The 20837-nt window shown below is 40.9% G+C and overlaps 1 protein-coding gene across 1 annotated transcript in view; it reads left to right on the top strand.

The window, feature by feature from the left end:
• LOC144245852 (PALM2-AKAP2 fusion protein-like) overlaps nt 1-20837 on the top strand; it is a 146585-nt gene that overhangs the window by 21626 nt on the left and 104122 nt on the right. The window contains exon 2 of the mRNA XM_031507511.2: nt 13697-13779. The gene's annotated coding sequence lies outside the window, so the exon portion shown is untranslated. The remainder of the gene's footprint in view (nt 1-13696; nt 13780-20837) is intronic.

The raw sequence follows: 20837 nt of genomic DNA, 5'->3' as shown, positions 1-20837 counted from the left end.
TAATAACTCTAGCACTGAAGCAATAAGTATTTGAGTTACAGGTAATACAAAAGGTAATTGAAACCCTGATGTAATTTTATGCCTTCTTCATGCTCTATTCCACTGCTATTACAGGTTTATTGTCAAGATGGGAGCTGCACAAAATTATTATTGCTACTCTAGTACAGGCTTTATGCTGCTTTTTCCTCAAGATGATAGCTAATTCACTTAGGAAGCCACTTTACTCAATCAACACTATTTGGTGTTCATGCTAAGGAAGAAGGGAGGGAACAAAAGGAACAGGACAGGTAAAGAGACATGAAATTACAGTACAAAATCTACATTTTAAAAGAAGGTGAGTTTTGCTCATTACAACCCTTGAATACCCCCAGCTAGGCTCAGGGCTTGAGCTCTGGAAAAACTCCATAGTTGCATATATTGTTCATGCATCAGTTTCCAGTTTGGTGCAGCCTGCACAGATGGACTGCCTCATTATGCAGGGAAACCTCTCACACCATGGACCTGCCTTGCATGTGACTTCTGGGCCAGCAGGCAATGTGGGTGCTGTAAATTAATGTGACTCTAAAAACATTAAAACCAAGCATAGCTATCCATAGTGAAGCATCAGCCTTTACTGTGTTTTGATATACTCTTGAATGCAAGTGCTTAAAGACTTTCATTACCTTAGAAATATTTTTAATTTTGAATTTAGACAATGCATGTCATAGGACAGATAAACAGCTGAGAGGGAATAAGTAGAACTGAGCTGATCATTTCCACAGGCCTGCAGAAGAAAACCAGATTTTTCCTACTGACTTTGGATTGTGCCGTAGCTGTTTCTTCTACGCTTGACAAGCTATGTTTAGCATACCACAGTCACAAGAGTCAGAGTTTTTGAATTGCATCAGCAGGGCACATTTTAAGGAGCACATGTTGTGACTTTGAAGAAGTGAGAGAGGACAAAGCCCATCTGGAATACATGGCTGGCCTATGCACCTTTAGGAAGTGCAGAAAGAAAGCACCCATTTAATCTCCCGTATGTTTGCTTATCTGGAGGCTTAAAGGTTTGACTAATGTGCAGGGCTTCTGTTTCTGGATGATGCCTTTGCATAAGTTCTCTAAGCATGGGACAATCTGGAAAGTTATATCAAGTTAGCCCATCTGTCTGCAAAGGGACTTAAAGTAACAGGAGGGTTAGAATGTATGGAGCTCACAGTTGGTAATGGCCCAGCTGACAGCCTCTGGATGAGAACAAAGGGACAGACAAATAATGTGGATGTCAATGTGGGAATCTTCTATAGACCTCCTAGCCAGGACAATAATGCAACAAATTATTTGAGGAACTAAGGGACAATTCCAAGTCAACTGCTTTTGTTCTTTCATGGCAACTTCAATTTGCCAAAAGTTAACTGAGAGCTTCATACAGGTTGTACAACTCAGGCTGGAGGATTCCTAGAAAACCTAGATAACAACTATATGGAGCAGATCCTAAGGGAAGTAACTCAAAGATGCCTTCCTGCGTCTGCTGCTTGTCAACAGAGGGGATCTCATGAGCAAAGTGGAGTTGAGTGGCCGTCTTGGCCACAATGATTATGAAGCATCTAGTTGCTGTCATGAGGAAAAGTGCCAGCAAAACCTCAGCTCTGGACATGAGGAGAACAAACTTCAGGCTGCTTAGGGCACTAGTGGATAAAGTCCCCAGGGAAAATGCTTTTGCTGGTGCCCGGGTCTATCAGTACTGATGACTTTTCAAACATCACCCCCTAAGGGCATAAAAGAGGCAATTCCCAAATGCTGGAAGTCAAGCAGAAAAGGCAGAAGGCCAGCTTGCCTGAACAGGTATCTTTTGAAAATAAGGCAAAAGAAGAATGTATATACACAGTGGAAGCAAAGTCAGGTGATATGAGAACAGAGGTGTGTTGTTTGCCACTGTAGGGACAAAATTTGTATGGCCAAAGCCCAAATGGAGTTGAATCTGGCCAGAAATGTGGGTAGGAATAAAAAGAGTTTTAACAAATATATTAATGGCAAAAGGCAGTGTAGAAATAACATTGCCCCTTTACAGAATGAGAATGGTCACCTCATCAGTGTCAACAGTGACATAGACAAGGCAGAGGTGTTTAATGCATTCTTTGCTTCTGTCTTCAACATGTGAAGGACCAAGAGGGTCTCAATGCCTGGAGGACCATAACTGAGAGAATGTTCAACTCCCAGTCAAACCTGAAATTGTGCAGGATCTGCTGCTCCAGCTGAATCCCTACAAATCAACGGGGCCTGACGACATTCATCCAAGAATCCTCAGAGTACTGGCTGATGTAATTTCAAAAACTTTCTTGTTGATTTTTGAGCAGTCTTGGGAATCCAGAAAGATTCCAGCTGACTGGAGTTGATGAATGTTGTTCGAATTATCAAGAAAAAGGACCCCCAAAACTACAGACTTGTCAGTCTCACTTCAATGCCTGGTAAAGTTGTGGAAAAGATTGTTCTGGGAAGTATTGAAAAAAATACCTGAAGAACAGTGCAGTCACTGGTCACAGCCAGTATGGCTTCATGAGGGGAAAGTCCTGCTTCTAAAACCTGATTTCCTTTCATGACAAGATAACCCAACTAGCTGATCAAGGGAAGCCAGCTGATGTAATCTCTCTGGATTTCAGTAAAGCCTTTGATGCTGCCTCTCCCAGGATCCTTCTGCCCAAACTGTCCAGCTCGTGGCTGGATAAACAAATTATGTGGTGGGTGAGCAGCTGGCTCAGGGGTCAGGCACAAAGGGTTACAGTGAATGGGGGGACATCAGACTGGTGACCTGTCACTGGGGGGATTCCACAGGGCTCCATCCTCAGCCCTGTGCTCTTTGTCTTCATAAATGGCTTGGACTCAGGACTGGAAGGGATACTGAGTTCACAGATGATACAAAACTGGGAGGAGCAGCTGACTCCCTCAAAGGCAGGCAGGCCCTGCAGAGACACCTTGACAAATGAGGGGACTGGGCAGGCACCAGCTCTATGAAATTCAACAAGGGAAAGTGCTGGATTCTGTATCTGGGATGGGGCAACCCTGGGTGTACAGACAGACAAACAAACGACAGGCTGGAAAGCAGAAATGAGTGCAGGAAAGGAACCTGGGGTCCTGGTAGAAGCTGAACATGAGCCAGCAGTGCCCTGGCAGCCAAGAAGCCCAAACATGTCCTGGGGTGCATCAGGCACAGCATCACAGCCAGGAAAGGGAGGGATTGTCCTGCTCTGCTCTGCACTGGGGCAGCCTCACCTCCAGTGCTGGGGGCAGTTCTGGGTGCCACAACACAAAAAAGACATTGATCTGTTCCAGAGTGACTCTAGGAGGGTCACAAGGATGGTGAAGGGTCTGGAGGTGAAGCCGTGTGAGGAGTGACTGAGGTCACTTGGTCTGTTCAGCCTGGAGAAGAGGAGACTTAAGGGAGACCTCACTGCAGATACAGCTTCTTGTGAGGGTAAGAGGAGAGGCAGCACTGATCTCTTCTCTGTGGTGACAGTGACAGGACCCAAGGGAATGGCCTGAATCTGTGTTAGGGGAGGTTTGGGTTGGATATTAGGATAAGGTTCATCACCAGGGTGTTAGGGCACTGGAAGAGGCTCCCCAGGAAACTGGTCACAGTCCAGCCTGACAGAGCTCAAGAAGTTTGGACAATGCTCTCAGGCATGTGATATGACTCTTGGGAAGGGAGCTGTGCAGGGCCAGGAGTTGGAGTCAATGACCCTTGTGGATCTCTGTCGTCCAGCTTTTTTGAACATTTTAAAGTTCTTCTAAAAGTTTTCTATGCCTTCTTACATTTGCATATTTCTACAAGAGTACTCATGCACTATCATAGAAATAATGATTGGTTTGTATTCTTCTTTGTGGGAGGAGAGAATTGATAGACTGTTGGTTTGACCAGTGTGCTTGGAGAGGTAGCAATTTCATCCTCCAATCCACTGTCATTTTTGGAATTCTATATATTGTGGAGTCAGACATAAACTTCCTCTTTTTTCCCTCTTTTGCATCTAGTGTGCATGCTTGAGTTATTTCGTGTTGTAGTGTGACAGATCCCTTCCAACTCAGCTTATTCTGTGATTCTGTGAAGTGTTGGTTATTGCATATTTCTCATAATGCCCTAAGTATTATCTGGAAGGTGATGGATATGACATACTTTGACATAACACATTAAATTATGCTCAGTCCTGAAATATTAAAACTTCTACATGAAAATCCTAGCCCAATATCATGAAACCAAAATCATAATTTATTTTCTTTTTAGTTTGTCTTTTGCTTTTAAAGCACTTGATCTCTTCCTTTAGTAGAGAGTCAAGAAATCCTTTACTGAACTCTCTAAAAGCGTATGGCTTTAATAAGAAACATGACTGGAGTTTTGACCAGCAAGTCATGCCTCTTTTGAATGCTGTGGCTGGGAAATTAAACATTTCACTAGCTATTTTAACTGGGGAGTTGATCTGTGAATAACTGAGAAGGATATACCATATCTGGGTATTATGTTTACTAGTGAAAACAAGTAGTACTTTGAAAGCAAACATTATAATTTTTTCTAATTATATATAATTTTCTAAGATTATCCACAGAGGCCAGATGTTGTGCATCTTCTCTAATTGAGTAGTAACTTACTCTGTAAGTACCCCCTCTGAAATCACTGAAACTGATTACCACGTGGCACAGCTAAGCTTAGGTGAAGACATGTATCTTCGTCCTTTTATGTCTGGATCTTATCTCTGATGCCCTTTTGTCAAAAGTCAGATTATATTAACCTTACATCATCAGTGATTTTAGTTTGATTACACATTTACTAATTCTGTTCAGTGCTCTGGATCTCTTCTTGTAGATAGTAGATCTACCCTCAAATTTGGGCGAACAAATACATGGCCTGAAAGGGTACACTCTCCTGGACTTCATGGCTTTCCAGCACTGTTATGGCTCATGCCATGATGACACCAATTCACCTGCACCTTTCAACTCTCATGTGCCAGGTCTAGCAAGATTTGACTCTACCATTGCAGAATTTACAGGTTTTGCATTAACATGTGTGCCTAGTACAAATGTGGGATTGGATGGGATTCTTTCGTATCTTCACCACAAAAGAAGACAGTGACAAGGCATTAATTAATACCATTTCCTATCAAGCAAAACTGGTAGTTTGACTTTGCCATAAGCTATGGATACAAACTTTTCTATCAGAAAAAATGCACATTTCTTCAAAACAACTGACAGTACAATCTTAACTCAAAAGTATGCAAAACTGGAGATCAAACATTAGACCACTCCAGATAGTCTGGGCTACATCTGCCTCACTGCAGTCTGGCCCTTAACCACCACAAAATAATTGGGCATATAAACCCACTCTCAGTGTTCTCAGGGGTTTTCCTATTGCTTTGTCAAAAACTGAACTAGTTCTTCATGGTTTTATGCTATAAACCTCCTTGTTTTACTAGTTTAACTCATGGATAACTGTGAAAATCTGGGAATATGACATTTTTTTTACCAGCATGGAACAGGGCTGCTCAGAATAAGTTATACCTGTTTATTCCTAAATCCACAGGTGGATGCATGCAGTTCAATCACTTGTAGTCACCTTAAGAGAGCCTGACATTTTTACAAGATCTCCAAATGCAAACCAGATTCAAAATGTCACCTCCTAGGAGACCATGAGGTGTGAAAGGGAAATTGATGGCAGTAGTCTCTCTCATATACACTCTATTAGCTGCAGCTAAATGTCAGCAGAGTATGTTTGTCCCATCCCCTCTGCAGTTATGCCATCTGATATATATAAGGTTTACCCTCTTGAGTCAAACTGGTTTTTCACAGGAAAAAGTAGATAAGCATAATTGGAAAATAATCTAAAGACATAGTTAGCTGAAAAATGGAGATTGCTTTCCTGCCCTTCCCAGGAGGTGCACTGCAAAGACACAGATATTTACTTCAGAAGTACTATCCGATACTAGTGGGGAATGTCCTGTCTGTTGCTAAAAGTCAGCAAAGAGAAAAGTAGGTTTAACTGCACATGTCATTTTTGACTATTGCAGATGCATCCACAACATCTTTTGCAAACATATGAAGCATTCCCAACCACTGGTAGATACAACTACAGATCTAATTAAGGAAATCTAAAAAATAATCACAAAAATATGCCTTGTCTACATCAGAAGAATGCAAGCTAATCATTTATATGACAGTGCATGAGAACTCCAGCAGAAATATATAAACATAAGTAGGCAAGGTCAGGATGAGGAAAAGAGGAGATAAGCTGTCTGACTTAGCAGCTAAAGGAATTTGACATAGCTTCTGCAGTCCTTTCTGTTGGCTATGATGAGAAGATTAGAACCTTGTCTTCATGGTTATTTACACACATGCATTTCTTGGGGCTAAGAAGTCCTTTATACAGGTGCAGCAAGGTTAGCATCACAAGCTTTCTCCTCCCCTGCACTACAGATGCTCTTTCAGTGCTGTTTCTGTAAGTGGTGGCTTTTCTTTCTCCTCATAGGGAATGGTTATCAATAGCGGATAATCTTTCTGCTACCTTCTGCTTTCTTTCTGTGGTTAGCTTTAAGATATCATGATTAAAAAGAACTTGCATTACATCACTTGTGCTTCCTTGCTTCATATCATTCAAGGAGTTCTCTGCTAATTTTAAACTCTTGTACAAGGCAATGAATTCATCATTTGGCTGCACTTCTGTCACACACAGGAACTAACTCTAAACAAAGCTGGGAGCCTATCTGTTCTTTTAATGATAGAATATCACTCTTCTTACCTGGTAATTCCAAAGAAAGGAATGCATTCCAAGGTAAATTATTACAAGCAAGAGAAACAGAATTCACAGTTTTTTCCCCCTTATCCATGCTTCCAAATTCATATCAGAGTTTTAGCCTGTGTTTTGCAGACATTTTCTCTGTCAAAAATTTTAGTGGTTCTCAGTCACTTCCATCAAAAGTTCTTCATGGTGATCAAGATTGCTGGGACTGGGAGCTATTTTCTAAGCAACATTACAATCTTATTCTCCTAGAATAGCTTTAAATTTAGAGCTGGTCTATACTTAAGGTTTCTTTTCAAAATATATGTAGATTATGGTTCTGAGGGCATTTTGATTGCTTCGTAGCAGAAATTATGAACTTCATTGCACACTTGCAGCTATTTTGTGGTGCTAGAACTATTAAATGTTTTTTTCCCACAGAGCTAAATCTATGAGAAAATGCACACAAGATCTGAACCAACAGTAGTCCATCACAGTTGGTCACTAGAAACTATGTTTGTAGGTAGAAAATCCTTGTTAAAAGAAGTAAGGGACAGGTATTGAGACTGGTATTGCATGACCTTGTAGTGAATAGCTGAAGATATAACTGGTCTTCCAAGCCACCATCACTTCCCCCACAACTGAAACATGCAAAAACCATGTCAAGAGTATGGTGAGGCTGGGCTAGTTCAAATCACTCCTGAAACCCTGAGTTGAAGGGAGCTAATCCATCTCAGTGATGGAGATCTGTGCAATAGCTTTAATTGCTCAGCCGGATGAAAGTCTTCTTAGGTGTTTTCTAAAATGGTGCCAGACATCTGCATCTAAAACATGCGCCTGAATTTTGCAGATTGAGACTTTGACATTTATTCTTAGTACAGATGCAGCACAGTGTTTCCGGAATGGTCACAAACCAACCAGCAATCTGGTGGATGGATGTCACTCTGGAAGGATGTCACCAGCCAAGGCTCCTTTTTCTTGGTGCATAAGTAACTGTGATTTCCCTCCTCCTAGTACAAGTAGGGAGATTTTTGTCTTATTTGCATTTAAGTACAAAATACATCACAGTGTAAAAGCTGAAAAAAGGGAAACCATTTAGAAAGGAAAAGCAAATCAGCAAAAAAGAATTATGTTATTAGCTCTATAACCTGGGCATTCAACCCAGTTAATAAAATGACAATCAGATACAGAAAAACACATTACGTGAGCTAGTATGCTTCAGACAATTGCTATGAGACACGTCAAAAAGAAGTGGTACCTACAGCACTCTCTGCAATAGTTTTTCTAAGACTGAAGTTTTTGTGAAATAGAGTATAAATTTTTTTCTTAACTCTTAGAGCCCTCAAAACATGATTAAACGGGTAAGAAATTTTCCCTACTATTGTTTCAAAATATAGCAAGCATGCAATGACTCAACATAGCATTAATTGAAGTGCAAAAAACAGATAAATGAGTGGTTTTCTTCACCACTGACGTTGTGCCTTTTTCTTCCTGTGACCTCTCACAATCTGAACGCCAGGAAACCACCAAGCCATTTAGTGGTTTAATAAATAAACATGTCAGCACTCTTGCTAAAAGATTTTTCCTAGACTGCCTTTTTTTCTCTCCCTCTTCTTTTTTGAGGATTTTATTTTTCTGAAGACCTATTAATCACAGGAATCAATGGTGACAAACTCTGCTTTGTAGTGCAACATGGCATCTTCCTGCTGGCTGAGCTGGGCACTGCCAAGACATCAACATGAGAATATAGTCAATCATTCATCTTAAATGACAAGTCCTTGGTAGCTGAAAGAAAGCAGACTGAGATACAGTAGGAATTCCTGTGATCCAAGTCAAATGAAAATAGTTGCTCTAATAAATTGCCTCCCTGACCTGTTCAAAACCAAGTTAAATGTTGATCCAGGACTTATGCAGTTTGAGCTAATCTGTTCCCTTCCAGTCTGAACAGTGCAGGAGAAACTCTGGTGAACAGCAGATTGGCCAGTAGATCTGGGATACAAGCACCCTGTAAAGGGGAGAAAAGAACAATCTAGGAGTAATAGCTTTTGCTTTTGGGACACGTATACGATGTTCCTTAGCTTTGAAAATTACTAGAAATGTTCCCACAAGCAAACTGTCTCAGTGAAAAAGAATAAACTGATTCATCTGCATGCAAGCAGATGATTTATTTGGTCAGACAAAAATTACTATACTGGGAGAAATGAAGAAAGCTTGATTTCATTTTCCTGGTGAATATTCTTAAGTACTTTATCTGCCTTTCCTTGGAGGAGACGCATATTTGCACTAAAACTGTTCTCTGATTCAGCTTCTGTTACACTACAACCTGTTGTGGCGCGGCATGCGCTCCTCTCGCCGCGGCACTCCGAGCCGTGCCGGGCTGGGCGGTGAGGGAAGAGAACGGGCAGCCGCTTCCCCCTGCAAGCTCTGCAGTTCAGTTCGTGGCGCGCGGGGACAGACGAGGGCGGCACGGGACTTGGGGGTGAACGGGATGGTTTTATTCAGTGAGCCCCAAGACCCCCTCGGGGGCGGGAGCAGAGGTTTTATACAGAACTCAGGAGGACGGGTGTAGGAACAGCAACCACTAAGGGAATAGCAGGGGAGGAGTTTAGGGCAGAACTAACATATCACAAACCTATCAGGGGAAACAGGGGAGTGGAATAGTACAAATGGATCAATAGAGTGTTGAGCCTCACTAAATAGACAGGGAAAGGTCTGGAAGCTGAGGAGGGGGCTAGGATGAATGACAGGGAAGGTTCCAGGGAAAGGGGCAGGGAAAGGGAGGATTGACCACTTGGAGATGAGGGGGTTAGGGGAGAGCTAGGGAAGACTGACACTGGGGAGAGGAGGAGATTGGGGGGTTGGGGGGGGGGAACAAATATTAAACAAATATTAAATGAAAGAAAAACACACCACCGCAACAACCTGCTCCTTTACTGAATCAATTCCTTTGACAGGAGAATGTAGTCTGCCAGATTTTGGATGGATAGAGACTGCATCAGTGTTAATGGCTGTATGGCATAGATTTGGAGTTGTTTCCTGACAGTTTGACAACACAGCAATGGAGTCTGTATGCTGAAAACACAGAGCTCTCTGTCACTAAAACAAATACCAAAACTAAAATCCTAAGTCTGTAGTTCCTGGATTTTCTAAGAGTTTTGGGTCACTGCAGAAGTTTACATACTTTAGTAGCTGAATTGCACCTTAAAGTTTCCCTTCTCTTCTATCTTCTGTGGAAGTAGAACAGAAACTCAAAGTGCTTGGGAGACTGAGACTCTGGAGCAAGGATCCTTGAGATGAGTGTGGTGCCCCCAAGCAAAAGCTAGCCCAATCAGAGTTGCTTCCCTGTAGTCACAGTGCTAACCATCAAGAACTGTGATTCAGGAGCAGGCAGATAAAATGTTCCCTTTTTTGTTGAGAGCAATGAGTGAGTGTGCACAGCAGTTTTCCAGAATCCTCATCAGTTCCTTTCTTTTCCATCCATATTTTGCACATTCACTGCCAAATAATCATCAGGAATTACTGGACTTTTTCACAAATTTCATCCATCCTGTCTTGACTATATCTGTTCCTTTCTCTACTAGCTGATGCTATTAATTTGAGAGCCCAAATTAATTCTAATTATCCTCACCTTGATTTCTCTCCCAAATCTGCAGGAATATATCACTTAAGGAAAAACTTTTAGCTCAGCTTCATTCCTGTAGTATTATTTGGTCCTCTTTATCGCAAAACTCCTGTCATCTATCAAACCCTATTCACAGTTGAAATTAACAGCAAATAAAAGGAAACAAAGAAGTCAGCACAGTGCTGCACAGAAGTGGAACTAACATGTGCAGAGATGGATGAAAAGCCACTGAGCCCCAGGAGTGCTGATGGAGCTGCCCTGCAGCTGTTCTGGTTGAGTTACTTCATCACTGTTGTACAGATGATTACAAATGTAAAGACTTAGCTGTGCTAATGGCAGCAAGGAACTGGTACTATCTAGGCTTTTATAACGTATCCATGGATGTGAACAAGCCTGGATATTTATTTTTTTAATCCAAGGGTGATTATGAAGTTGCTATGTCCTTCACGTAAATCAAGTCTGAAGTCAATGCTGTAGCAGATATGGCCTGTCACCAAAAACAGTGAGGGATGAAGTCTATTCATGATACTTATTTCTTTTATGAGATGTGTAGGAACTATGTAATTTCCCTATACATGTTAATTTCTCAGACTTTCATGACTTTTTTCTAGCAAGGTACATTTATTACCACTGTAATACTCTCTCCTTAATCTTTCAAGTGTGCTACATTAATGGGGAATATGTCTTACAAGTGGAGAACTTGAGACAATACCAGTGCTTTCCAAGGGGCATGCAGAATGCTAGTTGTGGCACAAGTGTGAAATTAGGTAACCCACATTTCCACTGAGCATCCTAGTCACGAGGCTACACTTTCTTGCTGGGCTTAGGCTGCACATACATCAGCATTTCATTACAAAGGAGTAGTATGGTTTTTAGTGAACTCTTCCCTCTCTCCTCTACCACATTTGCAGTTGGTTCAGATACAGAGTGATTCACACTACAGATGTACTGTTGACTCACATTCAAGAGTGCTTTTGGAGGAAACCAAACCAGAAACTTTGCTGCAGGGTCATATTAAATACTTTTCAAACCATAGTGTAAACATAAATATTCAAATTAAGTAGTATTCCTTATGACAGTATGGTAACATTCACTCCAAGGAATTGGACTAAATCTAGCCTGACATTAAATCCTGGAAGTATTTATAGTATAGACTTAGATATTTCAGCACCAACTGCTCCCATCCTCTGATCCAGTCTGACAGCTACAAGGTAATGTGGAGGCATCTATTCAAGGAAACGTGAAAGGGTTTCACAATTCCAAATACATTGCAGAAAAAGATTCACAGAAGCTTGGATATGAAGGGAAGTTTTAGTGAAACAATAAAAAAAGGTACACAGATCTCTTTCACATCTGGTTTTGGAAACCAGGAGAGCATACAGTTATCGGCAGACAATCAAAAACCCATTATGCTGTAATGTTATATATAGATATATAAAAAGGAGGCTCTGTTTGGCCTGAGATTAACATGAATTAAGCTGTCAAAGAGAACTGGAAAGAAAAAAAATCAGAAAAATATAGCTCAGAGCAGAATAAACTAGTTGCTTTTTCTGCAGCCTCATTTCCAAAGCAGCAGTGTTCTATGGGAACCCCTTAGAGGACAGAGATGAATGAAAGAAGGGATCAACCCTGTGGTAAAGTCAAAGGATTAGAGTTCTGGCTTTTTTGATTGTTTCAGAGTGTAGGGAACACAAGAAAAAAGATCTCAATTCCATTACCACTCACATTGGTTTTAATGCAGTTCTCAAGCCTTCCTGAGTGCTGTCTATTGGCTCTGTGGACTACATGGTAAACATAGCTCAGCAGATAGGAAGAGGAAGGGTCAGCTCCAGAGAACCTGTGCTGGAAAAAGTTAAAAGCATTTTCAGGATTTTTTTTGGCACTTAAGTTCCACTGGCACTTTTTAATATTCTTCTCCCAGAGCAAAAGAAGTCTAACTGAAGCTGCAACCAGCCAATATTGTTAGAAGAAAAGATGAAGGTCTGTAGTGAAAGTCTCTCTCAACTACAGCTCAAGCTAACACTGTTAACATGTGTCACTGTCCACTGGAGCAACAAATAGGCAAAGGGTTATCTCTGAAACACAGATCCTTTTTGCATAAGTAATCATAACACAACGGTGGTGTATACACAAACAGTAGTGAGTTGAAGACACACACTCAAAATTATAGACTCAAGTAGCAGTAGAGGACAGGAATAACTATCCTTGTATTAACCAAGGGCTACAGAGCCATTTCAAGATGTATAAGTACATGAGAGACCTATTTCAAATTTAGTAGGCATGCACTGTGCTGTGGTAGCATAAGGAACTTTATTCGATGTACTCTCTGTGTAAATGTGTACCTTCAGCAGAGCTACTGGATATGATACAGAAATCCTTACACATCTTGCTTCTCTATGAAGGAGATCATGTAACCTCTATAATTTAATTTCACAACTTAGAAAATATTCACTGACTTAATCTAACTCTAACCCAACATTATTTAATTATTGTGATTGCTATGGAAATTCTGAAAGCAATCAAGCATCTATCTGTAGCTAGCTATGCTTAAACAAGATTGTCCCTGAAAGTGAGATCAGTGGATATGTTCTTACTTTCTTCAAGGTCTAGGCTTGAAGCAGAAATAAAAGTGCAGAGGTTCTCCCAGAAAGGCTGCCCACACCACACACTGTGAGCTGTGCTTGTGACCTGACATGACCCAATAAGCAGTGGTAACTACTGTCTGCATGACAAAACAGCATTCTCTAATGACATACTCTTAGTTAGGGGTCCAGATGCTCTTATTTGTCCTGCCCTTTGGATGCACAGAAGTGATGAAAAGTTCTCTGGCTTCTCCTAGAGACAGGACAAGCTCATACAGGGTGCGAGCACAGGCACACCTTCAGCTCAGCAACACGGGTGAGCACAGAGCAACCCGTGTCTAGGGAGCTGCCTGGGGGTGGAAAGACTGGAGCTCCCTGGGTGTGACAAGGGCCATCCCACCACCCCACCAGGAACCAGGGCAACAGTGCCACTGGGAAAAACCCTAGAGAGAGGATGGCCACTGAGTGGTCTGAAATAGAGTATGTTCTTCCTGAACCATGGCACACTGTGTCAACACTAAGCACCCATTGCATTTTCCCCAAAGAGGCAGCTGCCTCTATGCAGCACACAGAGCTGTCTCCAGCTGGCAAAGATATTTGTCAGTCACAGTTTTTGTAGCCTTTCTATGTTTCATTAGCAACAATAACAAAACACCAGGCTGGTGACAGAGCGTGCTGGGCAGGAATGGATCCAATCAAAGCAAAGCAACCTCTCAGCCATGCGTTTTCTCCCATGGACAATAAATGTCTTTGGTTTTGTAGGTGCAGGAGGATTGGCTGTGCTGCTGAGGGACCCATCGGGACCATGCTCCTGTGAAAGTTCTGAAGCCAAGGAGGGTGCAGGGGTAAGTCTCCTCTCACCATGACCTTGTGGGAGGCACAGGGATCTGCACAGTACTCAAATATAATTCTTGATGGACCCCACACTCAGTGGAATGTAACACATCTTCAGCTGCAAGGACCTTGTCATGCTGGGAATAGTTTTCCACAGAAGTCCCCATTGGTGTAAACTGTATTCACTTGGCTTCCACGGGGCCTCTTTCGAGATATTTACAAGTCTGGTGCAAATGTTAGGTTTAGGAGGATTTTCAACAAAAGTGAATCTATTGAAAAGTTTGGTTAAATAATCCTGGTGGTTCATGGAAGATGGTGTCAAACCAATGCTCTATCCTTCCTCACTGACAGTCAGTCTCCCACACATCTTCCCTTGCAGGTTCTATTCTTTTCTTTCTCAGGCTCCCCTGCAAATACTGTTACCCCACCTCCTTTTTGTTCAGGGCAGCTTCCTGTGAGCAGCCTGTCAGCATGAGGAGGGCAAGTGTCTGAGAGTCTTTGCCAAGTGTCTTTCCTGGTAGCCTGGCGTAGTGGGGTGCTACATGGAAACTGTTTTGCTGGAAAAGCCATGACAGGAATACTCATTTGTCTTTGTCATTCTCACTGTGGTCATGCGCAGTCATGTGTTTTCAACAGCAGCAAACAAAATTGTCAGTAAGATAAAAAGTGGAAAGGCAGTGAATGAACAGTGAATTACTGCAGGGCCATGATATTAATCTTCAGGGTGGCTAACATTGCTGAAGAAGTTTTTGTCTAAAGTCAAAAACAACCATGTTAAAAACTAGAGAGAGGTGTCTCCAAAAATTTTACACTGTAGACTAGACATTTTTTAAAAATACAAACTTGAGTATACATCGGCCATATCAATACCTGAGTTTATTTTAATATTTCACATGCTTTAAATTAAACAGCAGTCTAGGCTCTTAAATAGGTTCATATGAGACTGATTAAGCATATTTCATACATGTGCTATAAAAGTAGATTTGAATTGGGATTTTTTAATGACAGTTAGTTAAATATCTTTAGAGAAGCATTTATAGATAAAATGCAGCACATTTGTGTCTTCTAGTCTGTGAGTGAAAACCAGTGTGAGAAGCTCGCATCAGCTACCTTTAAGATCTTAAAGACCATGGTGAATAATCAGCTCAAGCCAGCATCTGCATAACTTCTTTTTTTGAATTAGGAAAATGTAAACACAAAACACATTTTGATTTTTCTTACAATATTTACTTCTTTCTTTTATTAGTGATAAAAAAAAAATCTCAAAATCCAGATTTCCTACAGGCTTTATTTTTTTTATTTTCTACAGTGCTGATAAAATCCAAATGGTGCTTGAACAAGATTATGATTAAAAAATACCAAAACCAAACAGATCTACTAATAACAAATACGAATCTGACTACATGTACTAAATTCTAAATTAACAATTTAGAACAGACAACATAACACAGAATTTCCCAATCCTGGGTATCAAAAACAATGACCAAATATAAGGTTAAATCTATGTAAAGCAGCAAGTCAATGCAACCTCAGAGATACCAGTCAATAATAAACTACTTTTCATTAGGAAAATAATTTATAACGCAAGCAATAAAAGTAAGGTCTAAATTGATAATGCAAATAAGTAAAAATTAAACCCCTTCATGTTTTGGTTAAATCAGATATTAAAATTATTCTGATTGGAGCTGGAGCATGGACTTGGACAGGCATTCCCAGACATTGTGCCCTGGCTGCTCTCAGTGCTCTGCTCAGTGGAGCTGCTTTGTGGCAGCTCTAATGTCACAAGAAGGACCTCTAGGGCTGCTGGGAAAGCCCTCGGCTGGAGTTTAATCAGCTTGTAACATTCTCTAGCTTAAGTTAAGGTCATACTTAAGAAAGAGGGGGAAAATGTTCAGTGATAGTGGAATGCAATTTGTTTTAAAGTACAGTACCTCCAATGCTTGGAGGTGTAGCATCACACAGAACAAAATCTGACTTAGCATTGCTTCCTCCTTGCTTTTGAAAAAGAGGTGTCGCTTTTTCAATAAAGATCCTCTGCTGGAGGAAGAGGTTTAATGGCATAATTTTGCAAAAGGGAGGCTGACTCAGTGTTGCTAGTAATATAGTGTGAGCAGAATCAGCAAAATGCTAGCACAGGAAAGTCAATAAAGTCCACAAGAGTATCCTTATCAACATGGAAAAAAGATTAATTTAGTAATAGAAAATGACAAAGAGCTAAATTTTCCTTAATAAATTGATAACAATTTGTGGAAGGGACAATCCTGTGTTTGAGGCAAAGATTGAATAGAGCAGTTGGTTATAAACTCTTCCAAGTTTGCCAAGAGAGGTATCTAAAATTATAGTCCTTTCTGTTGTTAAAATGTCAAATGGCCAATGCTATTTTCATATAAGAAAACTCTCAGTTCTAGATCCGCTCCAAAAATAATCTATGCAGACATAGTTGCAGTATTGTTTCAATAATATTTTCAATTAATAGAAACAAGAAAGTGAAATCCTCATATCTGTGTTATTTTCAACAAACAACTCACTCCAAGCAGAGGCCTGGGCCACCATGAAGTTCCCTTCCCTTTAGGGAACTATTAACAAAGAAGCAACAAGCTGCACTTAGGTCCTGACTGTGCTATTGGCTGTACAGTTCAAGGAAATGGTAATTAGTATAGCTTTCAATTAAGTGTAGAAAATTCTTACATCAAATAGTATTTGAGTTACCAATATAGGGAACGGGACATGCGTTGGCTTGTCTGGCCCCTGCTGCTGGACCAAATGGTGGCCACCGTGGTGTTCCATCCCAGGACACTTTTGGCTGGCTGGATGTTGCAGCTGGGCACATGGGGACAACCCAGGCAAGGCGGGGCTCAGGTGGCAGCGGGATGGAGCTTCCCCCGCAGGGGCTGCGCTCCTCAGGTTTCCCTCTGGTGGAGAAGCCTTTAAGGCTATGGTGAAGGACAGGAGTCGGTTCTGATGGAGGGTTTGATCCAGAGTTCTTATTCTGGCCCCCAGGCCTCTGAATGTAGCAGCAGCTCCAAGCAGAACTCTCAGACCATGTGGTTCCCTCTCTTTTACCTGGGTGAGGGGAGGGGGGAAGGGACAGGGAGCCACCAACCAGGTATGGGAGAGGAGGTCTCAGGGGACAAAGGACACCTGGATGGCCCAATGGCCCCGGGGGTGGAGGGCATCTTTTGAACCTGCCCAATCACTCAATGCCCTTCTGGAATGCCAGGAGTGACAGACAGTGCTGGCAGGGGTCAGGGTGGGCAAAGGAGGAGTGATGGACACACCTGGGAGGACACCTTCAGGGGAGGAACCAGGGTTCGGGGGTCAACCATGAAATCACAGTGCAACAAAATAGATAATGATGTTTATAACCAGTGAAGACAGGATATGGATCAGTAAACAAGTGCTGCACTTGGAATACTCTCCCTCACCAGAAGGGGAATTTGTAGTCTTCCCTAAGAGCCATATAACATGTTCTGAACAAGCCCAATTAGACCTGTTGTTGAACAAGACAAAGTTTGTGAGTAATCTTGGAGGTCTTTTTTGTTTTTTCTCACATTTCTAAATAGCAAAATCCTGCCTCTTCATTGTTGCATTGTTGCATCCCATTATGCCTCCAGCTCTCTTTAGAGTGTAAGTTCAGTTCTTTATTACTGAACCATTCTTGCAGCTTTTGCTCAAAAAATATGTGTATGTGGGAGTAACATAAACTGTAGCTGGTTGTCTTTATTTATTATTTATTTATTTATTATCACCATTATTGATGCTGACTGATATCAAGGAAGAAGATGTACATGAACAACATTTGTTTTTTCTGTAATACTGCTGTACAGGAGATTGAGAGGTTATCTTAGTGGAAAACTTCTAATTCCAACAAAACTTTTAGGACCATGGAAAAGATCAGCAGTAAGCTGAATTTATCTTTCAGTGCTAATATTTTGGAGTCATATTTTATCAGAAATAGAACACTAATTTTCTTTTTCATTGGTGTTATAAAATACTATATCAGCAAAGAACCTGAGTCCAGAAGTTTATGGAAAACATAATTAATTTCATTATGCAGCTGCTTAAAAAGAAACAAACAATGCAAGTAGATGTAGGATATGCCCCTTCCCTCATCCTCCTTCTTGTCCTGCTGCCATAAATGCGTTGTGGATGAAAGCTTTCCACAGAACTCAAAATGGGAGAAACTTTGATATTTTCAGTACTCTGGATCACTTTATAATGGAAATGCTTTTTCTGCACAGTACAAGTATCTGAAGATTGTGAGCCCAAACAGCAAAAATCCCTGTCATCTGGCATGACTGGGATTTTTCAAAGCATAAGCCTGCATGGCCTTATATCCCCTTCTTCCTGACTCTTCAGGCAGTTTCAGGTATATCTCGCTTCTATGCCCACCATGATCAGGTACTTCTGAAATTCAGTCATAGTATGCAGCAAAACACCAAGGCAAGGTACCAGCCAACTTCAAAGAGCAAAGTAGTTTATTTTCTGCAACTGGTACTTTTCCCAGCTGTCTCTCACCTGCCCTCATCATTGCTTTCCCAGGCAGCACTGTCCATCTCTGGTCCTGTCCAAAGCTTACCTCAGCACAGCACAGCTAGGCAGTGTGATGGAGAAGAGAATTCATCTGAGTTACTGAACTGCATTTCACAGCACACATCTAAGAGTTCACTCCCAGTTATTTCTGCTAATTGCTCTCGAGTGCATCTTTGTATCATCATGGAGGCAGGAAACAGTGCTTAGGGAAACCAGGGACTTAGCAGTCATTCAAAGTGATCAAACATTATGTTTGACCCCCGGCATTGTAATTTTGTTTTTGTGACTCTGCATGAAAACTGTCTAAGCTGAGAAACAACACTGTCAAGCTGTGGCACTTATGTAAAACATGCCCCCCTACCTCCATATCCAAAGACAAGTAAGATTGCTTGCTCCAACAGTGAGTTAGACATTAAAATGCATATCCGTTTTGTAGTGCAGAGCTTGATTTCATAATGCAGAGTGTGTATTTAATCAGCAGACCTATTATCAGGCTATTATCAGGTTCTCATATCATCTATAATAATAGCTCATATCAGCTATAATAATAGCTTCATTTTGCCTGATTGCACTTCTGATGATTGGAAAACACAGTGAAGTTAAGACCTCAGCTTAATGCAGGACAGCCAATCTTTCAGCTGACCATAGGTTTGGTCACTGTGCCTGTTTCCTTTCTAATTCAAGAAATTTATTTGAGGGGAAAATCATATTCTTAGTTATGAGACAAAAATGTCTTCTTTGAAACTATTATCCACTTGTCTCTGATTTTCTGAGAACCTCTAGCTAGTCTTGGTTTTCTGTCATTTCTAGTGTTGCCATCCACTCTGCAGCAGACTACACGTTCCAGTTGGAGGCATTTAACACCATTTCAGAAGGAATAAGCATCCAGCTTTTCTCTTTCAAGGGCCTGGTAAAGTGTGTTGAAAAGGCAGCTTAACTGCTGAAGATTAGCACTTCAATGTGCAAAACTCAGAAGATTGAAAGGTACAAAATTTGCAGGACCATTCACTAAGACTGTAGCAACATAAAGGTGAAAATGTTAGGAGTATGGGAAGAGGGTCCTGATGTTGTGTAGTAGGGATTTCAGTCACTGGAGGCTGACACAGTTCCCCATGTAGGAGTAAAAGCAAAGGGAGAAGGATTTATTTTCTTCATTATTGTCAGAGTACATCAGTGGTAATGCTCCAGGAAAAGATGTCATGGCAAAATGTGCCTTTCTCCATTTATTTCATATTTGGAACAGAAGTGACTACTGTGTTGGCTTTTCCTAGCAATTAGATGTACAGAATTTTAAAAAACTGACCTGTTTTGCAGGCTGCTAGGAACATTGCAATATGAGCAGGTAAAGTTTAAATGTTATTGTTATTAAAAATTATAGAAGTTGCTTAGTGTAGTATTAGTCATCATCTTTTGATTCTCTTTTTCCTTTCCTGGTTAAAGTTTCATGTAATGCCCTTTTCTGCTCATCACATTTTCTTGCCCCAGACACTAATATTTCCTCAAATTCCACTGAGAGTTCTTTCAAAATCCACCTTGTTTCTCTCCACATACTCATTTGAAGGTCTTTTTTTGCTGTGACTTCAATCTATTCTAATCAGGCTTCTTTTCCAATTTCTACTTTCTACATAAATCCATGCAGGTGTTTCAAAAACACACTTTTCATTCTTTCTCTATCATACTTTTCACTCTTTCTCTCTCACTAGATTGTTTCACAAGACCTACAGAGGCCTATTGAAAGCCTCTGATTACATTCTCTTCATATTGTTTCTCTGCTGCAAGTCCCAGGTTTCCACCCTGCTTAGTTTCTGCTAAAGCTCAATTTCTGCTAATTGTTTCTCTTGTTTGCTGTCACTTTTACTTTAGTCCACTATCCTATATCTCCCATAGTTGCTTATCTTCCTTATCAGACTCTTTTTCCTGGGGTGTTTCTGCCTCCAATTTTTCCTGCAGGGGCAGGAGAGGTCTCTGCACATCAGCATCCATTATCACCTGCATTTTGATAACATCATGGGCCATATAAGTAATCAATATGTTGAATGTGATAAACTTATTAAAGGAAAGCCTCTATCAAGACCAGGTCTCAGTAACCACTTCGAATCCCTCTAAAAGCTATGTCATAAAAAAACTTCCAGCTCCTTCTTCCATCACAGTTTTGTTCATTAACAGCAACAAATTATTTCTGTGTTATCTTAGCTTGAACTACAGGAACTACTACATTTCTGGTCTGTACATTTTGTGAATTGCCTATATAATCAATTTGACCAGCTCTACAGTACTTTCTTTTAACTGTAGAGCCTAATGTATTTAAGCCGTTGCAGGATAAGACTGCTTTATCCTCTGTAGACAACTTTATTCTTTGTCTTGTTGTTTTTATTGTTCCACTGGTAGTGAATAAAAGACTGCATCTGTTCCTCAGGAAGGACTTAATCCAAAGTTTATTGAATACATTGGAAGAGTCTCCATTGGGCTTTGGATCAAGCTTTTTAGTTCACAAACAATTGCTTTTTGTGAGAATGTGCTATTCAAGTATTAGAAG

The sequence above is a fragment of the Lonchura striata genome, chromosome Z (assembly GCF_046129695.1).
Source record: "Lonchura striata isolate bLonStr1 chromosome Z, bLonStr1.mat, whole genome shotgun sequence".
Lineage (NCBI taxonomy): Eukaryota > Metazoa > Chordata > Aves > Passeriformes > Estrildidae > Lonchura > Lonchura striata.
Note: the sequence above shows the minus strand (reverse complement) of the source record. Positions and strands in the feature narration are given on the sequence as shown.